The 14069-nt window shown below is 40.9% G+C and overlaps 1 protein-coding gene and 1 long non-coding RNA gene across 12 annotated transcripts in view; one reads left to right on the plus strand and one right to left on the minus strand.

The window, feature by feature from the left end:
- The window catches only part of X11Lbeta, a 95371-nt gene that overhangs the window by 74534 nt on the left and 6768 nt on the right, over positions 1–14069 (minus strand). The gene's annotated exons all lie outside the window — the stretch shown is intronic.
- On the plus strand, positions 5385–6140 carry LOC138913947 (uncharacterized). The gene is made up of 3 exons (XR_011419843.1): positions 5385–5543; positions 5616–5725; positions 6032–6140. It is a non-coding gene; the product is annotated as an uncharacterized lncRNA (long non-coding RNA).

The following is a 14069-nucleotide window of genomic DNA, read 5'->3' on the forward strand; positions in this document are numbered from 1 at the left end:
CATACGACTTTTAAATTAAAGAGTACTTTCTTGTTATCAAATAATTTAATTTATTCTTTCCTGTTAAATAAAAACAATGTTGCTAAACCTTTTTAACGACCAAAATGATCATTGGTGCGAAATTCAATACCGAGTAAATTTGATAACTGAAGAAAACTTATTTTCCCGGAATCTGGCCTAGCCCATCCCTGACTTTTCCGACTTTTCCCTGCTCGGCAGCGGGTCGGGGTTTTCTGTTTCGGTGACTAAAGTTCAGCCGACATGTTGGTGGGGGAAAAATCAATAAACGAAAATTGCTGAAAATAAAAAGGAGACGCATAAATATCATAAAAGGAAGAGCGCTTCCTCCTTCGCTCCTTCGCTCCTCCTTATATCCTTATACCCCAAGTAGCTCCATCTCTGTCCTTTCATAATTCGAGGACTCCGGCAAAGGACGAGGGACTGGTGAGGCAACTTTGCCTTTTGTTTTTGACGCCGTTTTTCGCTTTTTATGGCCACCTTGCAGCGCAGCAGCCGCCGACGAGGATGTCGATGGAGATAATACGGAATTGGTGGGGAGAGGGGGTGAAAGGATCTCGGGGGAGAGGGGAGGGATGGGCATCGGCAGGACACAAAGAGCTCAAAGTTTTGCTTTATTGTTTCTAAAATGTGCTAAAGCAAAATAAACAAAAGAGCCGCCAAAGACAGATGCTCAAAGGTTGGGAGCCCTGGAGGGCGGATTCCTGAAAAGTGGGCGGATTCTGAAGGATTCAGCTGGATTCATGGGCGTCTGGGCGGGATTCGGCATGTGTTCACCATAAAAAGTTGGCCTACAACGTTGTGTTGGTCCAAGGGCGAAATGAAAACATCAGCGGACCCCAAGCCCAAAGTCAACCCGATACCTTAACTTCCTCCGAAAATCCACCCCGAGCTTCCAGGGTTTTTTTGTTTTGTTTACTTTTTTGTAACCACCTCTCTCTCACTCTCTCTGCCTGTTTTTCTTGGCTTTTTTCGGGGGCATTCTAATGAAAACATTGCGTGAAAGTAAAAACTAAACATTAGGCAAACAATAAGCCGACACTCTACCCACACAGAGCCTTACACACGGAGATGCACAATAAACAAAGGGAAATAAAGCCAAAAAGGGGTCATCTCTTTTGGGGGGGGCAAACAAAAAAACCCAGCCACGTGTTTGTCATATGCAAAACAAAGTGAAGTGAAGCCCAGCGAAAAAAAGGGGGGTTTCAGAGGGACTTAACCGAATGGTGAAGCAAGTGAAGCGAAGACAGTAAAGTTATGCAAGGATATGCGGAACCTTTGAGGCGGTCGACCGCTTTTTCGCCACTCCACTTTGAAAGCCGCTTTGCCTGGCAGCCTGAAAAGGAGGAAAATGTGGCAAATATTTAAGTAAGGACCAATTTGCGCAACCTTAGTTTTCATCTCGACTCTCTCGTCTCAATGTCAAAAGCGCAGGCGAGGGGCACACGTGTACTTCTGTGTAAAATTGAAGGCAAATAAATACTTAAAGTATTATTTTTTCCGTAATAAGCTGCTTTCTGGGTGACAAGGGTGTAAAAATTTTGTGAGTTTCAACTATTCAATCACTGATAAGAACAAATACCCCTTGGTTTAAAAAATTTCAAATATATAACTCATAGAGTAAAAGTGAAAATGCCATTTTATTGTGTTTATTAATACCTATTGAAATGTAGAAGACAATTTTAAAATCGAACCATTGATTAAAAAGTTATGATTAAATAAAGTAATGCAAACTGTGCAAGCAGTCGATTTTCTGCTTGCATAACTTCATACCAAATATCTGAGTACAAATAAATTTAATAATTTGTATTTAATAACATTATAAACTGGAGGAGGCAATGAGTCAGCAGTAAAATTAGAAATAGTTTTTGCATTTTTTTAAAAACAATTCTTGTTTATTAGCTGCGACTTTAAACATTTAGGGTAGCAAAACCGCAGAAATTTAAGCCATTTTGCCGCAAAGTGATTGCCTAAGTGACGTCCCAGCCGGCAGACATTCGGTGCATATCCTGCAAATGCAAATCGAGACACATCCTGGCAGGTGGTCGCCGCTTTTGGTGGTTCACTCGGTGGTGCAAGACAGTATTCCGGTTTTGGTTTTGGTTTCGGTTACAGTTCTTGCGTGCTCGAGTGTGGGTGAGTCACACCGCAAGGACCGGTCATTCCCATTCCGATTCCCATTCCCATTCCAATCCCATGTCCTTTGTCCTGTGTGTCGGCGCTGTCATGTGTGACGCGTGGCTAAAAATTTGATATCCTTGAGCGCCTAAGGAAAAACAATACCCAGGCCTCTATCTCTACTACAATGTTTTTTCGGCTGGCAGAGTATAGAATAAAAAGTAATTTGAGCGTAATGCCAGAGAGGCAAACTTGAAGGACGACAGCAAGTCAATTGAGAGCCCCGAAAAATCAATGACTTGTGTGGGTCAGGGAAGGATACACACACACACATATACATATTGTAATACACCGACTCACACGAGTCGTAAACTTAACTTTCGGCCATGTAATATAATTTTAGGTCCAAACTTGGTCGGTGGGCTCTCGGCCAGAACTGATTGGAAATCATAAGCGAAGGCGAACTCGACTTAAAGGTTACTTAACTTTCTGTGCCCGAATTGTTCTCAAATTGATTTAAGGGGCGGCGGGGATAACTCGCCATTTCGATCTAATTTCACAACTAGCAAAGTCGCATCAACTTTTATTCCCTTTTCGGTTGCATGTGGCCATTGTGGCCATGAAAATGGTGCACGGTGCAGGGTGCAGGGTGCTCGGTGCACCCCGCTCAATTTGAACGATTTATATGCGTGGCGCGTTGCGAGCGAAACACTGCAAAGAATCATATTAAAAAGCCAAATGATATGCAAATAAAAATACATAAAAAATGGTAGTAGTGTCACCGCCCTTCGTTTTCAAAAGTTTGTTTGTTGTAATATTTCTTATCCAACAAATTCAATAAAAAAGGTACCGGGAGAAAGTAAATTACAAGAAATCTTTAAAAACGAAGGGCGGAACCATAACTATTATTTTGACCGCAACTGTACTTGTTTTATGTTTAATGGCTATGTTTTATTTTATCTTTTTTTCCCCTAAAAAAATCATAAATTTATTTTAAGAATTTGGTTGAAGTATGGGGTTTTAAGGATGAAGAATGTGCACGGTTAATCCCAACTTTCTTGCTTTTATAGTTTCCGAGATCTCAACGTTCATACGGACGGACAGACGGACGGACAGACGGAAGGACGGACAGACGGACGGACATTGCTTGATCGAGTCGGTTTGTGATTCTGATCAAAAATATATATATTTTAAAAGATCGAAAACAACGTACAATAAACCCTTTAACTTTGCCAGTTAAAATTAAATTTCATTATTTTTAGTTCAAATTTTCTCCGAGTGTTGAAACGAGCAGGCGAAATGGCAAACCAAATGACCAAAGTGCAGTGGAAATGGGGATAATGCAGCCGGGCGAACACACACACAGGTAGGCAGAGAAGGATTCGCCTCAATAAATAATATTTCTGGCTCTGGGTTCTGGGTTCTGGCTCGCCTCGGCTGCGAACGCTGAAAGTTTTGTGTGACCAGCAAGGCGACATGGCATCGCAGGATGTGCGAGGATATGCGAGGATGTACGTAGCCCTGGGGCACGGCTCCTTATTTGCTCTGCTGTTCGTTGTTGTTGTTTCTGTCACGTTTTTATGGCCAGATGCAGTGGCATGTTTCGCATAGCGTGTGCAACATAAATTCACTTACCTGTCGCACACACATACGCACAGGATACAGGACAGAGGACACGGGCAGCCTCGTAACCGTTGCCTGGTTTATGGAAATTAAGCAGGTCTTATGTCCTCGCAAACGGGTTGAATGCCACTGCGATCACAAATGCAGCAATATAGCTGCGGACTCATTTCATGGCCTATGCGTAAATTTGGCCTAGGTCATTCCGGAAATGCGGCGAGCTAACCGAAACATTTGAAATTCGCCGTCAAATAAAATTAAATCTAATAAAATAAATTTTTTTTTAAATAGAGATGGCTTCTCCTTGAGTGTATGCTCCACTTCGGTGCTGCCGGGGCTACAGGATGTCCCATTTCGTTTTTCGCCATTTGGCCATTTCGAGCACAAGGCCATCGGCCCAGCATCTAGCCCAATATTTGGCCACAGCAAACATTTATTGCGCCAGCCCATTCTGGAGTGCATGTTGTGGAAATCGCCATACAAATGTGGCGAACAATAAGGACAACAATGGCAGGAACAGGACCAAAAACAGAAACAGAACAGCAACAGAAACACGAACGCAAACAGGAACAACAACGATGAGGGGCGACAATTGCAACGTGTCGAAGCGACGTTCATAGCATATTAGTTAAGCACACACACACACTCACACATGCGAATGCAGCTCGGCATACGGGACGTATGCGCAACGTTTTTCCACTCACAGATGCGTCGAGCCATATGCCAACATCCGGATTTCGCACGCACACTCAAACAGCTTCAGAAAAAAAGGAAAATGTTAGACGGAAGCGAATAAAGTGATTCAAGCCCAAACACGGCAAAAAAAAAGAGGAAAACCATCATAATTCGACATCAAAGCGTTGAGTTTTTGCATGAAAAATAGCCCCACTTGACATTTTTGTACTTAAAATAGATTTCAATAACTCAAAAAGTTACCATTACACCTTTTGATCTAGAGAAAAAGTGAATGAATTTAAATGAATGAATGAATGTATTTGTAGGTTTTATTAGAAAGTTTTTTTAGGCTCTTACTTTGTACAAATTGTACTTTCTGGTATTTAAACTAGCTATCGACAAGATTAGCTTTTCTATCTTCCGCTCTCTGCCGACAACTGCTAAGTATACACTCATAGAAATTTTTACCTAAATACTAGAAAAGTCGCCCTAAAACCGAGGTCGCCCTAAAACTACGGAAAATTGTCTTATTATACGGGTGGCTAGCCCTAAATATACGAAAAATCGCCATGGAAAATATTTTTTAGGGTTAGTTTTTTCAAAAAGGCAAATTTTCCCTGTTTTTTAGGGCGAATTTTTATGAGTCGCCTCCAAAAGTAATTCCTTCTTTTTAGGGCGAAATCGCCCTAAAACGCAGAACAAAATAGCAAAAAAAATGTTCTGAAATTGCCCTAAAAACAAGGAAGAGTCAAACGAAATTTTAAGACGCAATTGATGGATACATATGTAATACATGTGTGTATGTGTGTGTGGTTGACAGGTCAAAACAAGTGAATGTGTGTGTATATTAGGGCGGACCTTTTTCTATGAATTTTGATGCTGAGCGCATTTGACTTTAGAGAAGTCCACCCTTTTTCTTCTTCTTTGCTACTTTTCGTCCGTTGTAGTGGCAAGGGTGGGGGTAGAAAGAGTTGCATTGTCTAGACTTTGTCATAATTTTTCGGGCGCTTGGCAGTGAAAGACGTGTTTGTATGAAACCTTTTGTTTGTGAAAAAGTGAAAAATGTAAACGCTATTAAAGGACTTGGGAGGCGATTCTTTTTCTGTTTTCTGGTGAGTACATACATATATAATTGTGCAATTTGGATATTAATAACTAATTGAATTTACATATCTGTAACAAAGGAAAATGCAGCTGAAACTTTAAAAAATTTGAGTGGAAGCAGCTACGAGGAGAAATTCCTGTTCAACTAGTCGGTTCAGAAGCGGAAGTTTTGGAAGTGTGGCAGAACAAAGTAAGATCATTAATAAGAGTCTACATATATGTATGTGTATATGTAAATAATGCTTGAGTTAAAAAGATGATGCAACAGAATACACACATACATATGTATATATTTACAAGAAAGAATTTACAAGTGCATATGCCAAAACAACCCCCAAATTTCTATTGCGACATTTCGTCAGTGCTCGAAATTTGCTTTTGCTGCTTCTTTTTTTTCTAGGAGTAGCAGCAAACGCAATCGCAGGCTAAATGAAAATTGTGTGTGTTGGTTGTGCATTTTTATATTAATTTCTAAAAAAATTTTCTTTTTTTTTAGATCGAGAACGCTTTTCAGATCCAGCTTTCGCAAACCACTTTTCGGACTTATTAAAAGCAGGAGTAAGGAAGCAACAGGAAATAATCCTGCTCAAATTTTTGGAAAGCTCTGAAGGTAAGTGCTTCTCTTTTTTTCTATTATCATATAATAATTAGACTGTTTTCATTTAATAGAGATACAATCAACTTTAAATTTGTAACGAACACACTCGATGAGCGTTGTCCACCCTAACACCTCTGTCTACATTTCGACCGGCCTACTCAGGGAGCTGGGTGTGGGTTTGTGTTAAGATAGAACAAGAGTGTCACAGAACTAACAGTAGTAGACAGAGAAACGATAACGATAAGAACTTAAACCCAACGGCTAAGATTCGGACGAGAGAGTGTACCTATCGAAGATGGAGGCCCAGGTGGTAATGGCCTCCTTCTATACCCACCCTACCTGTAAAGCCTCATCAGACTCTACCCTTAAACAACCGCTGCGCTACATTCTCTTAGGGGCCCTCAAAAGATAACAATTTAATTCATATTAAATTTCATCTTTAATACTCCAAATGCGATAATACGGTTCATTCTTAATTCTAACAAGGCTAACACTAAGTCCTTAAGACTAAAACGTTATTTACGTTAAACGACTCTCTATACGGTCGTGTTTGTATTTACGATTGTCAAAAAGAAAAAGGAAAAGAAAGTATTTACTTTACGTTAAATTGTGGCTGATTACATTATGTTATCGATATACGATATTCTTATTCAAACAAAAGGCACTAAGGCAGATCAAATTAAATTATTCTAGTGCAAACGATTCTTATTTGAGGTCCAATATACGGTATATATTATATGATAGTAGTTAAGTAAATATATATATCAAATGTGTGGGCTTAGACAAGAATGAATATATAGGTAAATGTTTTGACGGCTATGCCGTACTTACGAACTCTCCAACGAAGTCAGCAGGCCTGATGACGATCGATGTGTGCTGTAGAACTTTGAAGTGTTTATGTAATGGTTATATATGTCAATCTATATCATAAGCACACACGAAATAATGTTGGCTAAATAGGAATCGTAAAGTAAATTAGAATCGTATCTTAAATGTGTTGGGAAAGAAGCAAACTAAACTACTTTTACTTAATGCGATACAAAGAACAAGTTGGCAGCCCCGGCCAACGTGAACTGGAACCAGAATTGGAACTGAAATTCCAATTGGGATGAGACTTCGTGTTTGCGCGTGCCTGCGCGGATTTGACGAATCGGCGCCGGTGGGATTCGTCCGAATTTCGTCCGACTGGATCGGACCTGTCGATTTTGGTGCAGTTTTTGCACGATGAAAACCTCACGCGGGCTTGGTGAGGTAGAAACGGCGTTCCTTGATGCCGCTTGCGGTTGGGCGCTGACAAACTAGGTCCGGTATGACGAACAGTACGGTAGTCCAGGCGTGGAAAGGAGAAAAGATCCACTTCACGCGGGGTGCGCCTTTACAGAATTCCTTTATGTAGATTCAGGAGTGGCGATGATGAAATACGACCCAGGCGTGGGCTCTGATGAAATGTTAAATCCAGGCGTAGAGCTGATGCAAATCCTGGGCGTCGCGCTCGCGTGGCACTGATGCAACGAAAATGTTACCGCTTCAGCGGCTCCAGCTCCTTGCTGTGCGCAGAGGGAGGGCTCGCAAACTTTTGCAATTCTTGGAAATCGCACGTGGTCGGTGGTTTCTGTGTTCTGGGAAATTCCAGTCAGAAAACGACAATATTTCTGAGAAATTAACTCACCAACAAGAATAGGAACAATAATAGGGGAAAATATGCACAGATTATCAGGAAAATCACTCGCGGATGATTGGATGCGATCGAATTAAGTAATTTTTACGGAGCGAACGAACTGGTCACGAGAGACGCTGATATAAAAGAGGCGGAAATCATGGCTTCTAGTGTGAACGTCGTATGCGTGAAATCCCAAAATCCTTAAGTATGGTATTTTCGGTTGATTAGTGTCAGGATCGGATCCTCGCTAATAGCAGGGTCGCATTTCGGGTGAATGACTTAGCTGCAATGTCTTCGCTAATACTTAGGCAAAAATATACTGACTCTCACAACCACAGTTTTGATTTTTAGTCCCTGTGACTAACAATAAAAGCTGAAAAAGGAGTCAGGAGGGATTACCAAATGTCCTTGGCATGGAATTTACCAAGTTCTTTGCCATTCATGTCTTCCAGGACATATATTGATTGGCCAAGTTTCTCCTTAACTCGCGCTTTTGTTCTGGTTGGGTATAGCTTTGTGTTGAAACTGTTGTCAGCGTTGCTCAATGCAAGGTCAAGTTTTGTTACCTCTTGTCCTACTTCAAATGATCGGGGTCTTGTGAGTAGGTTATGTGAACGCTGGTTCGTCGTATAAGCCTTGCTTTGCTGTGCATTGGATGAGCAGATGTTAGAAGAGTCGTAATGCGGCTTGCAATTGAACTTATTAACAAAAAACGGAAGTTGGACGGAAATGTCAAAACATTCCCAGAAATCCATACCACATATCACGCTCCGCTGTATGGAAGGTACTATTAAGAATTCAAAGTTTGAGTCAATGGACTTGTACGTCAAAGGGATAGAGATTGTGCCAGCCACAGATTGTATTTGACCGTCAGCGGTACGAACTACGCCCTTGAACTTGTTATACTGTCTTTCGGATATTATTTGTTGGGCAAGCTGTCCACCAATGACGCTTTTGTTGGCTCCGCTGTCTAGGAGAGCTGAATATTCGAGACCGAATAACTCTACAATTGTGTAAGGCCGGATGTCATTCTTTTTATGAATGATAGATGAAACGATGAAACGATTAAGAGCTCTTTTGCGCTTCCAGAATTCGCGAATGCGCATGGCAGAACGACGTGTGGAAGCGAAAATTGAATTGACATTACAAAGTTGAAGTTTTCGTTTTAGATAATCTTGCAAACGAATGTGATATGGCTTGAAAGTTGGAGTAGTTGTTACGTCAGGTTTGGAAATAGACGAATCAGGTAAATTGTCCGTTGCCGCAGCATCCGGAGTACTTTGCTTATCCGAGGCTAACGGCGGACATCCACTTTCTGGAACTTGCGAATGTCCTGCTTGGAGTTTTCCGATACCGGATTACATTTTGCACAACTGGGCTTATATACGTCGGGTGCGCCACAACCGTAACAGAAATTACGGGGAGGTTTCAGACAATCATGGTACGTGTGACCTTTTTCATCACAGTTCCAGCAAATGAATTTGTCCGCAGGCTTAACTGCGCAGACTTCGTCCTCGACGTCGGATTCTTCTTCGGACTGATCTTGTGAATCGTATTGACGGAGAACTGTGTTGACGAACCGCTTTGTTGGATTCGGGCGTTGAATTGGCTTCGAACGAGTGCTACGATAAAATTCTTCGTGGCGGTGACACGCTTTACGCAACGTTTCCAAAGAAGGAGTGTCAACATGTAATAGCTCAAGTTTAAGATCTGACTTCAGATTTTGACGGACTTCGCTGGCTAGCTCGCTATCATGCATGGGCTCGCGAAGAGAATTGGCTATGATAAGCATTGCGTCGAGGAAGTCATCAAAACTTTCGTTTGAACCCTGTTTACGACGACGCATAACGCTTTTAATTTCACGATCTGATCTTTGATCCGAGTATCTTTCCTTTAAACGCCTGCACAATACACGCCAACTCATCTCATCTACCGACCTATGAACACGCCAGTAAAAAGATAAGGCAGGACCTGCAAATAACAAATTTGCAAACTGCGACAGCAAATCGAAATTTCCGTTTAGGCTTTGTGTGGTGAGGCAATTTACACGGTATATAAAATCCTCAACAGCGATGTCGTTCGCTGAACCACTGAACTTGATTCGCCAATTTGAAATTACGCTTGAAATCCGGTCAGGACGATCCAAGGAAAGATCGCTGCGATCGCTTCGCTCGTCTGGAGAGTTCCTGACCCGCTGAATGTTCTGGAAATCAGCTTGTCCTGAATTGTTTCGGAATTCGTGCTGCGGTTGAGTTGTACTGCTATCGACAAATGTGGACCTATTCAATTGGCTAAACATCTGAGTAATGTTGTCTGTCATGGATACTTGAAATTCTCTCTGGCTTTCGATCATGCTTACTTGGAATGCCCTCTGGTTCTCTTTCAATGCGCGTAGTTGATTCGCGAGACTTTGTTGTTCCGGGTCTTCGGTTGTCGTTGGGTTATTAGCTTGTCCATTGTCTTGCTGAGAATTCAGGTTAGAATTCTGAGTGATGATAACATTGTTTTGATTGTCAGCATTTCGAGACATGGATCTAGTCGTCATCCGATTTTCCATTCCGGGATTGGGATTAGGTCCTGTCTGAGACTGTGAACATGGTTGAGAGCAAGTTGGACAAGTGTTGTTGTCCTGCAACCAGTTTTGTAGACAAGCCTTGTGAAAACAATGTTTACAAGGGGTTTCAATCAAATCCAAATCAAAAACCACTCCATTACAGAGGGTGCACGTCACTGAACTATCATCCCCTAGAGAAACTAGGTTCTCGTTGCTGTGCCTAACCGACATCTTTAACCGATTAGCTAAACGAAACCACTTACTAACTTAAAGAAGAAAACCCTGGAGCGAATGATTCACAGGGATTCAAAATATAGGCTGAATAAAGCAAACTATTAAACGTAAATATCAAAAGCGAAAAGGTTATGGTACGATATGCGATAGAAATATACGGTAATCATTCAACAATGACAAAACGAGAGAAATCTTTGAGAAATACGGAATGCGATAATATCATAAAAATGTGAGGGGCTTATCCTGAGGAGTAATGCAGCAGCAGGTTGATTTTGTTCAATAGGTACGAATTATAAACTGTAAATGTTGGCGGAATTAATTATAATAAAATTATGTTTTGAAGCCTTTCGAAATAAAAGAGGAACTAGCCGAATCTATCCAGCTAGAGCAAGTCTCGATTTTATTTTTAAAAGGAGGTATTGTTTGAAAACTGAAAACCTGGTATAGAACCGACTTTAAATCAGAACTATAAATCCTAAGTATCAAATAATCAAATTGGAATTTTTTTAACTATAATGTTCGACTATGACCGAACTGATAGAAAAACATATTACAAAAGTATAACATTTTTGCTGGTATGGCTCCGAATCTGTCCAGAGACCATCAAATCCAAGTCAAAAATGAAATACCAACTCAAACTAAAATTTTTCAAAAATGGATGGATTGGACTATTTTCGGGAAGCTCGGCTGTCAAACGACAGATGCCTGATCAGGCATCGGGCTTGCCCCATTGTTGGGCGCCATTTAATTCTGTAACGAACACACTCGATGAGCGTTGTCCACCCTAACACCTCTGTCTACATTTCGACCGGCCTACTCAGGGAGCTGGGTGTGGGTTTGTGTTAAGATAGAACAAGAGTGTCACAGAACTAACAGTAGTAGACAGAGAAACGATAACGATAAGAACTTAAACCCAACGGCTAAGATTCGGACGAGAGAGTGTACCTATCGAAGATGGAGGCCCAGGTGGTAATGGCCTCCTTCTATACCCACCCTACCTGTAAAGCCTCATCAGACTCTACCCTTAAACAACCGCTGCGCTACATTCTCTTAGGGGCCCTCAAAAGATAACAATTTAATTCATATTAAATTTCATCTTTAATACTCCAAATGCGATAATACGGTTCATTCTTAATTCTAACAAGGCTAACACTAAGTCCTTAAGACTAAAACGTTATTTACGTTAAACGACTCTCTATACGGTCGTGTTTGTATTTACGATTGTCAAAAAGAAAAAGGAAAAGAAAGTATTTACTTTACGTTAAATTGTGGCTGATTACATTATGTTATCGATATACGATATTCTTATTCAAACAAAAGGCACTAAGGCAGATCAAATTAAATTATTCTAGTGCAAACGATTCTTATTTGAGGTCCAATATACGGTATATATTATATGATAGTAGTTAAGTAAATATATATATCAAATGTGTGGGCTTAGACAAGAATGAATATATAGGTAAATGTTTTGACGGCTATGCCGTACTTACGAACTCTCCAACGAAGTCAGCAGGCCTGATGACGATCGATGTGTGCTGTAGAACTTTGAAGTGTTTATGTAATGGTTATATATGTCAATCTATATCATAAGCACACACGAAATAATGTTGGCTAAATAGGAATCGTAAAGTAAATTAGAATCGTATCTTAAATGTGTTGGGAAAGAAGCAAACTAAACTACTTTTACTTAATGCGATACAAAGAACAAGTTGGCAGCCCCGGCCAACGTGAACTGGAACCAGAATTGGAACTGAAATTCCAATTGGGATGAGACTTCGTGTTTGCGCGTGCCTGCGCGGATTTGACGAATCGGCGCCGGTGGGATTCGTCCGAATTTCGTCCGACTGGATCGGACCTGTCGATTTTGGTGCAGTTTTTGCACGATGAAAACCTCACGCGGGCTTGGTGAGGTAGAAACGGCGTTCCTTGATGCCGCTTGCGGTTGGGCGCTGACAAACTAGGTCCGGTATGACGAACAGTACGGTAGTCCAGGCGTGGAAAGGAGAAAAGATCCACTTCACGCGGGGTGCGCCTTTACAGAATTCCTTTATGTAGATTCAGGAGTGGCGATGATGAAATACGACCCAGGCGTGGGCTCTGATGAAATGTTAAATCCAGGCGTAGAGCTGATGCAAATCCTGGGCGTCGCGCTCGCGTGGCACTGATGCAACGAAAATGTTACCGCTTCAGCGGCTCCAGCTCCTTGCTGTGCGCAGAGGGAGGGCTCGCAAACTTTTGCAATTCTTGGAAATCGCACGTGGTCGGTGGTTTCTGTGTTCTGGGAAATTCCAGTCAGAAAACGACAATATTTCTGAGAAATTAACTCACCAACAAGAATAGGAACAATAATAGGGGAAAATATGCACAGATTATCAGGAAAATCACTCGCGGATGATTGGATGCGATCGAATTAAGTAATTTTTACGGAGCGAACGAACTGGTCACGAGAGACGCTGATATAAAAGAGGCGGAAATCATGGCTTCTAGTGTGAACGTCGTATGCGTGAAATCCCAAAATCCTTAAGTATGGTATTTTCGGTTGATTAGTGTCAGGATCGGATCCTCGCTAATAGCAGGGTCGCATTTCGGGTGAATGACTTAGCTGCAATGTCTTCGCTAATACTTAGGCAAAAATATACTGACTCTCACAAATTGGCTTGCGTTCCATTCAGTGTTGGTGCCGACAGCAAGAACAAAAAAGGACGCTGGGAGCAAGAACGCGAAGCACACCATTGCGGACTCGGGAAGCCGTTTCTTTTAAAGTTATTTATTATTTATTATTTTTAAACCCGATATAATCCATTTAGGAATAAGAATGGGAGAGTATGTAAATTTGTATAACTATAAATTGTGTAAATATATTTGTAGTGAATGTAAATAACAACAAACAAAAATATAAAAACAAAAAAAATATATATTGAAATTGTATTTTTATTTATGAAAAATGGCCGTGAAATTTTGAGGAGCATTTTGCATGTTTTAGGGCAATTCACCTATAAATCCAGAGAAAATGCCCTAGATTTATGAAAATCTGCCTTTAGTTTTAGGATATTTTTCCTTATTTCTAGGGCAATTCGCCTTAAAATCCAGAAAAACACCCTAGATTTATAAAAAATTGCCTTTAGTTTAAGGGTATTTTTTCCGATTTCCAGGGCAATTCGCCTTTAAGTCCAAAAAAATCGCCCTGGATTTAAAGGAAACTGCCATTAGTTTAAGGGTCTCATTTCTTATTTTTAGGGCAATTACCTTTGAAAATAGAAAAATCGCCCTAGATCTACCAAAAATCGCCCTAAATGTATGACAAATTCACTCGTATTTTTAGGGCAATTTGCCCTAATTTTGTTGCCTAGTCGCCATTGACCCCCGTTTTAGGGCGATTTTCCTTGTTTTTAGGGCGATTTTACCGGAAAATTTCTATGAGTGTACAGTTAAACTATTCCCTTTCAAAATATATGAAATCCGGAATTTCGTAGTGCTATTTCTTTCTC

This window comes from Drosophila takahashii, chromosome X (genome assembly GCF_030179915.1).
Source record: "Drosophila takahashii strain IR98-3 E-12201 chromosome X, DtakHiC1v2, whole genome shotgun sequence".
NCBI lineage: Eukaryota > Metazoa > Arthropoda > Insecta > Diptera > Drosophilidae > Drosophila > Drosophila takahashii.